At 38.2% G+C, this 7,841-nt stretch overlaps 1 pseudogene; it reads left to right on the top strand.

Moving 5' to 3' along the window:
- Positions 1 to 5,428: 5,428 nt before the first annotated feature.
- LOC147422212 (uncharacterized) lies at positions 5,429 to 6,172 on the top strand (annotated as a pseudogene).
- Positions 6,173 to 7,841: the final 1,669 nt, after the last annotated feature.

The raw sequence follows: 7,841 nt of genomic DNA, 5'->3' as shown, positions 1-7,841 counted from the left end.
TGAGCCACAAAGGAGGTTCATCCCTACATACTATAATTGTGGTGAACTTGGTCATATCAACACTCATTGTCCAAGGCCAACAAGGCTGGAAGGTGATATGTTCCCCTTCCTCAGCAGATTCCTAATAGGGCTAATGATTATGCAGTGGATATATGGGGAGATCAAGGAATTGAACATGAAAATCAGGCCTCAACCTCTCGTAGTCATGTGGGTATTGTGCGGGTTGAAAAGAAAGAAGCAGATATGATGCTTGTATGCAAAAGAGAGAGGGAAGAGTATGCTGCTCCAAGTCCCAATAAGAAGAAGGGAAAAGAGAAAGAGGATGAAGATGTGAAAGTTAAGAGGAAGAGAGGACCTCATATACGATTTGAAGTAGCAGATTTACCTTTGGGAGAAGGCCAAACAGCTTATAGTTTAAAGGAAGACCTGATTGGGAGGAAAGTAGATTGTACTTTTGGACAGTTGATGAATATGGTGCCCAAACTTAAGAGGCAGTGGAAGTCATTAGTGAATCTAGAGAAAGGGCCAAAGCATGGACAAGTCAAAGTGTTGGCTATGGGAGAGTTACTCGACATTTGTCATGTGGTGAATGCTTAGCACAAAGGTTTGGGCATGGGAGAGGCCTACATTGATGGAGGTGCTCAAGTTTGTGTGATAACACAGTCATGTGTCGAGAGACTGGGTCTCATTACATGCAAAAGCTCTGGGTTCAGAATTTGAGTAGCAAACCATGCCAAAGTGAAGTGTTTGGGGCTGATTAATAATTTGGAAGTTGAAGTCTTCAAGGTGAAGCTTATAGTAAAATTTCATGTTATGCCAGCTAGCATGGGAGTTGTTCCTCTCATTCTTGGACAACCTTGGTTGAGAGCTATTGGTGCTGTGCAAGATTAGGGAAAGGGCACAATTTGTGTGTATGGCAAGAAAGCTGAAAAGAGGGTGTTTGATATGACTACCAAGCAGCCTGTAGCATTAGAAGATGTGAGTGAAATTGATGAATTCAAAGTTACCTGTGAAGATTCTGAAAGTAGCAATACTTCTAGTTCCAGTGATGAGGGTGAAGTGTCATTCTTGCTGTTGGATGAGGAGAAGAGATAAATTGGTGAAGTATTGCAACTGTCAGGGGATATAAATGTTTCAAGCCGTTTAGAACAACTTGAGGAGTTGATGCAACCTAAACAAGAATCACCAGTGAAGAAGGGGTTGATTCATAATATGTAGAGTACTAATTTGACACAAGGAGAAAGAAGGGATTACTTAACAATGTTGCATAGTTTTCCAAATCTTTTCATCATTTCATATCAAGAATAAGGGGTTTTGTTGGAGATCCTGTGAAGATTGAACTAGTTGAAGAGGCAAATCCAAAAATATAGAAATTACGAAGGATGGGTAAGGAGCAAACGAATTCTTTAAAGGAAGAAGTGGACAGACTTTTGGATACAGAGTTCATTGTGCTAATTGATAATTCTGATCCCATAATGGGTGAGCCTTGTAGTGGGCACTCCAAAGAAAGATGGGCGTTGGAGTCCATTAAATGCAATGATCAAGAAAGATCCTTATCCATTACCTTTCATTGATCAACCTCTAGATTCAGTGGTTGGATTTGAAAGATACAGTGTCTGTGATGGTTATTCAGGGTATTTCCAACTTATCCTTTCTCTTGAAGACCGGAAAAAGACTACTTTTATCACTCCATGGGGTTGTTTCTTTTTTTGCTGCCTTTCTTTTGGGTTAAAAAATGGGACTGGAACCTTTAAAAGAAAAGTGGATTGGGCCCTTACCCCATTTCTTGGAAAGTTTGTCAAAAGGTTTATAAATGATTTTTGTGTATACAGCTCAAGGAAAGAGCATGTTCAGAAGCTTGAAATGATAGGCTTTGGCAAGGTATGATGAATGCGGGTGTCGGTTGAACCCTAAGAAGTGTCATTTTCCACAGCCAAGAGTGAAGCTTCTTGGACATGTATTTTTAGAAAATGGGATTGAGGCAGATCCAAAGAAAGTAGAAGCCTTGTTATTGTTGTCATCCCCAAAGGATACAAAACAGTTGGCCACTTTCATAAAAAAGGTTAAATGTTTGTCTTAATTCATACCTTTGGCATCACAATTATTGTATCCATTGCAGCAAGCGGTTAAGAATGATCCATTGGAGTGGACACGTGGTTTTGTGAAGATGTTTTTGACAGAGTCAAAGAAGTTTTGATTACACTACCCATTATGCAAGCTCTTGACTGGGAGAAAGAGTTTTATGTTAACCCATAAGTGGGAGATGATGCCATTGGGGCTATGTTGTTGAAAAGAGGAAAGGAATCTCAGTATATGAAACCCATGCATTATGTCAGCAGGGTGAAGACTTCTCATGAAAGAGATTACTCAGAAATTGAATTGGTGATGACCAATATGGTTTATGCTTGGATACGATTCAGACTTTACCTATTGCAAAAATCATTCATTTTTCTCACCAGTTATTCATTGCTTCCTCAACCATTTAATAATTCTAATATATATATAAAAGTGATAAAATGGGTTATTGAACTTCAGGACTTTTAGTTCACCTTTTTAGTGGAAGAGATTACTCGGGCTACCCTGGCAAATCTACTCACTTATAAAGAGACTCCTATTTTGATTAAGGAAGAGGTGGTGCAAAGGAAGAAGGTTGAAACTCTTGCCATATCCAATGCTTCACTATTATATATATTTTGATGGCTCTTATTGAAGAAGTCATGATGCTGCTTCAGGAGGAATTGTCATTTATAATGCACAAGGAAAACTTGTAAGGAAATAAGGACTTTAATTTGACGCAAAAAGTAACAATGAAGCAAAAGACTTGGCTCTTAAAGGTGGCTTGCAAATTTGTTTATAGTTGGGAATTAGATGCCTACAAATCAAAGGAGATGCCTTGTTTGTGAAGAAAGTATTGGGAGTATGGAAGAATAAGAATCCTAAACTGAATACTTTTGCTTCAAAGTGAAATCGTTACTCAAAAATTTTGAAGCATGGAGTTTGCAGCATATCGAAAGGCCTCAAAATGAAGCAGCTCACGCGCTACCCAAGAAATGATCTTTTGTGTGTTTGTGCTGAAGGAAAATGGCCCTTCATATCATGGAAGGGAAGTGTTATCAAAGGGGGTGGATTTTTGTTGACAGGTGTTTTACCTGAGGGTCTACCATCATCCAAAAATATGCTTTTATAAGAAAAGCTAGAAAGTACAAAAAGGCTTCATGATGTGCTTTACATGAAAGGAAATGATTTAGTATTACGTCGTGTGCCCTGGAAAAAATAAATCTAGAAGATTTTGGAAAAAAGTCATGAGGGATCTTGTGGAGGCCATTGTGCCATGAAGATTATGTTGCATAAAATTTTGCAAGAAGGCTATGTGTTGCCAAGTATTCAGCGGGATGTTAACCATTGGTGTAATTCCTGTTTATCTTGTCAAAAAATGGGGAAGAGAATTTTGAAGCGTGAATTACGAAAGATAATTCTAGCTTTTGATGTGTTTGAAAAATGGGTTCTTGATGCTATTGGACCCTCACCCATGACTAGTAAAAGGAATGCTTACATCTTGTCAGCACTGGATTATTTTTCACGTTGGGTAGAAGCTAAAGCTATCAAACAAATTACTAGTAAGGAAATGGGAAAACTTGTATATGAACATATATGCTGCAAATTTGGTGTACCATTAGAACTACTTTATGATAGAGGACCGGGATTTAGAGGAGAGCTGTTTGATTTCCTGTGAAAAAAGCTTAATATACATCACAGGTACAGTTCTCCTTATTATCCAAAATGCAATGGTCTCAATGAAAGGTTCATTGGAAAGTTGGTGAGAATATTGACAAAGATGACCCAGACACATGGGAAAACTTGGGATTTAGAGTTTCCTTATGCATTATGGGCCTATAGAACTACTATCAAAACTAGCACAAGGTTTTCTCCTTACCACTTGGTCTATGGCAAGGAAGCTTTATTGCCAATTGAAGTGGATATTCCTGCACTTAAGTTTTTGTCATTGGGAGATGAAGAGCAAAGAGATACTTGGCAGAAAAGGTTATTACTGAGATTTTAAATCTCTAGAGATGGCCAAAGGAATGGGCTCCAAGCCATGCCTTACTGTGCCGCAGCGGTGCACTATGCTCCGGGGAAGTTAGTCGTGAGAAAGGGTCAAGCTAGAAATTTTCTTTGGGGAGAGAAGGAGTTGGAGAAGTTCAAGAGGAGGATGCCATGTGACACTGGGATTATCCCACATGGGAAGGGGAAGGAGAAAATGGAGGGTATAAGGGGAGGATGGGGTGCCCATTAGGGGTGTATCAAAGGAGAGAGGAGCTCTCTCAAGCTTTGGCTATGGGGGCTCGTGGACACTTGGGGGAGAAGGAGGCACCATTTTGAGTTCCCATTGCTTACCCAGGTGCCTGGCCCATTTTTTGGTGTCCTTCTAATACTAGCTTTATACATTTAATGTTTTTAGATTTCATTTTTGTAGGTGAACTCCCAATAGTGTCTCTTTCTCTCTTGGATCCTACACTTACTTCTCTAGCTTGAGGAATTTCTTATTTTAGTTTAGTATTGTAGCTTTGTCAGCTCTCTATCCTTCACTACTAATTTATGCAGCTCGCGTGCGCTGTTCAGTGGGCCTATGTTGCACCTTTTTAGAGAAGTTTCATGCAAGTGCTACTCTATTGATGTGAAAAGTTAACCTATGCACTTATTTAATGCTTACATTCATGAGATCGTGCATGGAAGCTCATACTTGGGTATTTAGGTGCTCTAAAGACTAGGTTGGTATGATGTTTGTGTTGGCATCATAAAAATTAGCAGGAACACATGATTTAATAAAATCAATATTGAGCTTGCACGTATAATGTTTGAAGATTTTTTCAATTTCATATAAATTATTGTTGTAGATCTAATTTATGCAAATGGTGTTTGACATCCCGGTGAAGATGAATGCAGTGCTTAGTTAGATCTAAAATGATGTTTGACATCCCCGTTAAGATAAATATAGTGCTTGGCTAGCTCAAAGATTACATGGTTATAATTTGGCCTTAAGATTGTTTGGAGCACATTGCAACCTCTCTCAAGGAGAGTGTGTTCCGGATAGTAGCCCTCCTTTATACACCAACAATACATGCAAACACATTCACCGTGCTCAAAATTGCCTCAAGAAATCATCAAAAGTGCCACTCATAGCACTGGGATCAAAATGATGATTACAATTTTTGTTACACACTTGCATGCTTGCATGCATACTTGACATGCTACATACATACATACACTCTTTTGTGTTCTTTAGAATATGGGTCCTTACTTGCTTACGATTGTACATGTGCAGTCATCATTGTGTATCACATTAGTAAGTTTCAACAACACCAATAAACTTGAGAGCTAATTTTTGTAAAGGGACTATACATCTCTAGTGCAGCCAACCACCTCAAATATGCCAATGAAGAAAATGGTGGCTACACCAAATGATGTTCTAGAATTGGGATCTACGCTTATGGTTCGGGAAAACCTCTCTTCCTTGCATCAAGCAAAGAGGGTGTTCCAAGAATGCTTGTGGGACAGTACCTTACTTTCTAGCTCTAAAACCATGTTTGATGGGTTTCTTTCTTAAAAAATGCTTAAAATCCTTCCTTCTTCTCTAGGAATCATCTTCTCAAGCGCCTTAATTTTGTGTGTGGAAGATTACCACAACTTTACATCCTCCACGAAGCATGCTCATTGAAAGAAATATAATGGGAGGTATTCTTCCACTTTGTCTCTCAAAACAGGGATACTCTCTAGTATTGAGAGCTCTTATTTTCGACTACCAAAGGGATTAAGAGAGGACCACCATAGCCACAATACTTCACCAGTTTACTCATTGATGTAGTCCATTGAAACACAATTTCATTATGGCAAGGATAATGCTCAAGTTCAATACTCTTCGACGGGCAGTCAACATGACCATGTTTCTCATCCATCTGCAAAGTTTTTTGAAACAAGCAATGTTAATCAAGAGGATGTTTCAAATGAAAATTTATGGTCAACAAAGGGAAATGCATGCACTATTGTAAAAGTTGAGAACTACAGTGAATAGGTTTGTGATGAAGACATAGCTCAGCAGAGTGGGATTGCTAAGGAGATGAGGCCAAGGAAGAGAGGAAGGAAGCTTGCAAATGAAAATTTGGAGATCTCTTAGAGAATTGGCAGTAAGGCAAGCAGAGGTGATTGTCCTACATGCCAATTGGTAATAGTGAAGGCGAAGTTTTTTCCTAACAAGAAGGGTCTTATAGATCTATATAATTCCATAGAAATCCATCATGTCACTAAGGTCATGACAAAGCCTCGATAACTTCAACTTCATATTCATCATGAAAAACTATTTACCATCAGGGGAGTAGTTCATCAAGCCATACTCATACACAACTTGAGAAATAAAGATTTCCCTCAAGACCAACTGGAAAATGACATCTCCAGAGTACAAGATGGTTAATTATGCTCTTATAGTTCTCCATAACCTTAGGGACGTCATCTACATGCATGAGAGGTCCGTTTGTAACCCCCATATATGGGACCTTTCTTCATATAAGGTACCTTACCTCCCTTGTGTACACCCCTTGCTTTACACTCACATGTTACCATACAATAACCCTTAGAGATTCCCTTTGGTATATAACCTTCATGTCTAATGGATTGCCATGGAACCGCATTATCTCACATTTTTCTTTTGCTACTTTCCTAGGATCTACTTTCTTGAATGATTATTGTATGATGTTTGTGGTGTTATCACCATCTAGTCAATATTGTGTGTTGAAATTCACTCTATATTGACATTCACGTGCTTGGCATATAAAATTTCAAGGTTATGTATATATCATGGTTATATATATGGTTAATAAATTTATAGTTATGATATATATGAGCTATTCTCTTATAAGTCTTCAATATTAAAGGGTCACATGCCCTTTTTACATGGGTGAAAGAAGATACAATAGTGCATTTTTTTTAATGATCATTTGTATAGACAATTCATCATGAGATATCCTACTAGTGAAGGTAAATCGAAGATAAACTGCCACTTTTGTGAGAAAACTGTGAGAAAGTTTCACTTGCTCAAATTTTTGCATAGGCATGATGTATTATATGATGCCAAAGGATGCCACAATGACATGTTTTGTGATCCACCTTGGGGAGCATGTCCATAATGTTCAGTCAAGTACTAGGAGGGCAACCCTTGAAAAGGTGCATAGTTGGTCATCTCTTATGTATGAGCTCATTTGGGGTGTGTCGTGTGAGTAATGTCTATCTATTTGGTTAAATTTTTTGTGTCATTAGAAAAGGCTCCAAATTTAATGTCCTAAAGCTATTAAAAATTGGTTTTCATTGCAAAAGCTCGAAATCAAAAGCTTGCAAAAAAAAAAACGCACTCCGAGCAAGAGTATGTATCTACTATGTACAAACTGGTAACCACTATATGCAGAATGGTAGGTACCAATACAATAAATAATAGTGGCTACCATTGTTTGACATTGGTAGCAATTGTTGCTTCCTAGTAGTAGAGTCAATACAAGGGTGGCTACAAGATAGATTGGTGGCTACCAATAAATACTCTCGAAGCTTCCACTCTATACATGGAATCAATTCTTTCAATGTATGTAGACCTCATACACATAAATACTTTGGAAGCTAGTAGTCTAACTCAATTCATAGTATTTGGTCTTTCAATGTATGAAAACCTCAGACCCATAAATTTTCTGAAGTCAAAATCTTGATAGTTTGTCGCACACAGGTTGCTACAATGCCTAGAAACCTTGCACAACAAGTTGATTGTGCAACAAAAATAGAGGTACGAGACTTATCATTCAAGA

Source organism: Adiantum capillus-veneris, chromosome 27 (assembly GCF_014529385.1).
Source record: "Adiantum capillus-veneris isolate H3 chromosome 27, ASM1452938v2, whole genome shotgun sequence".
NCBI lineage: Eukaryota > Viridiplantae > Streptophyta > Polypodiopsida > Polypodiales > Pteridaceae > Adiantum > Adiantum capillus-veneris.
Note: the sequence above shows the minus strand (reverse complement) of the source record. Positions and strands in the feature narration are given on the sequence as shown.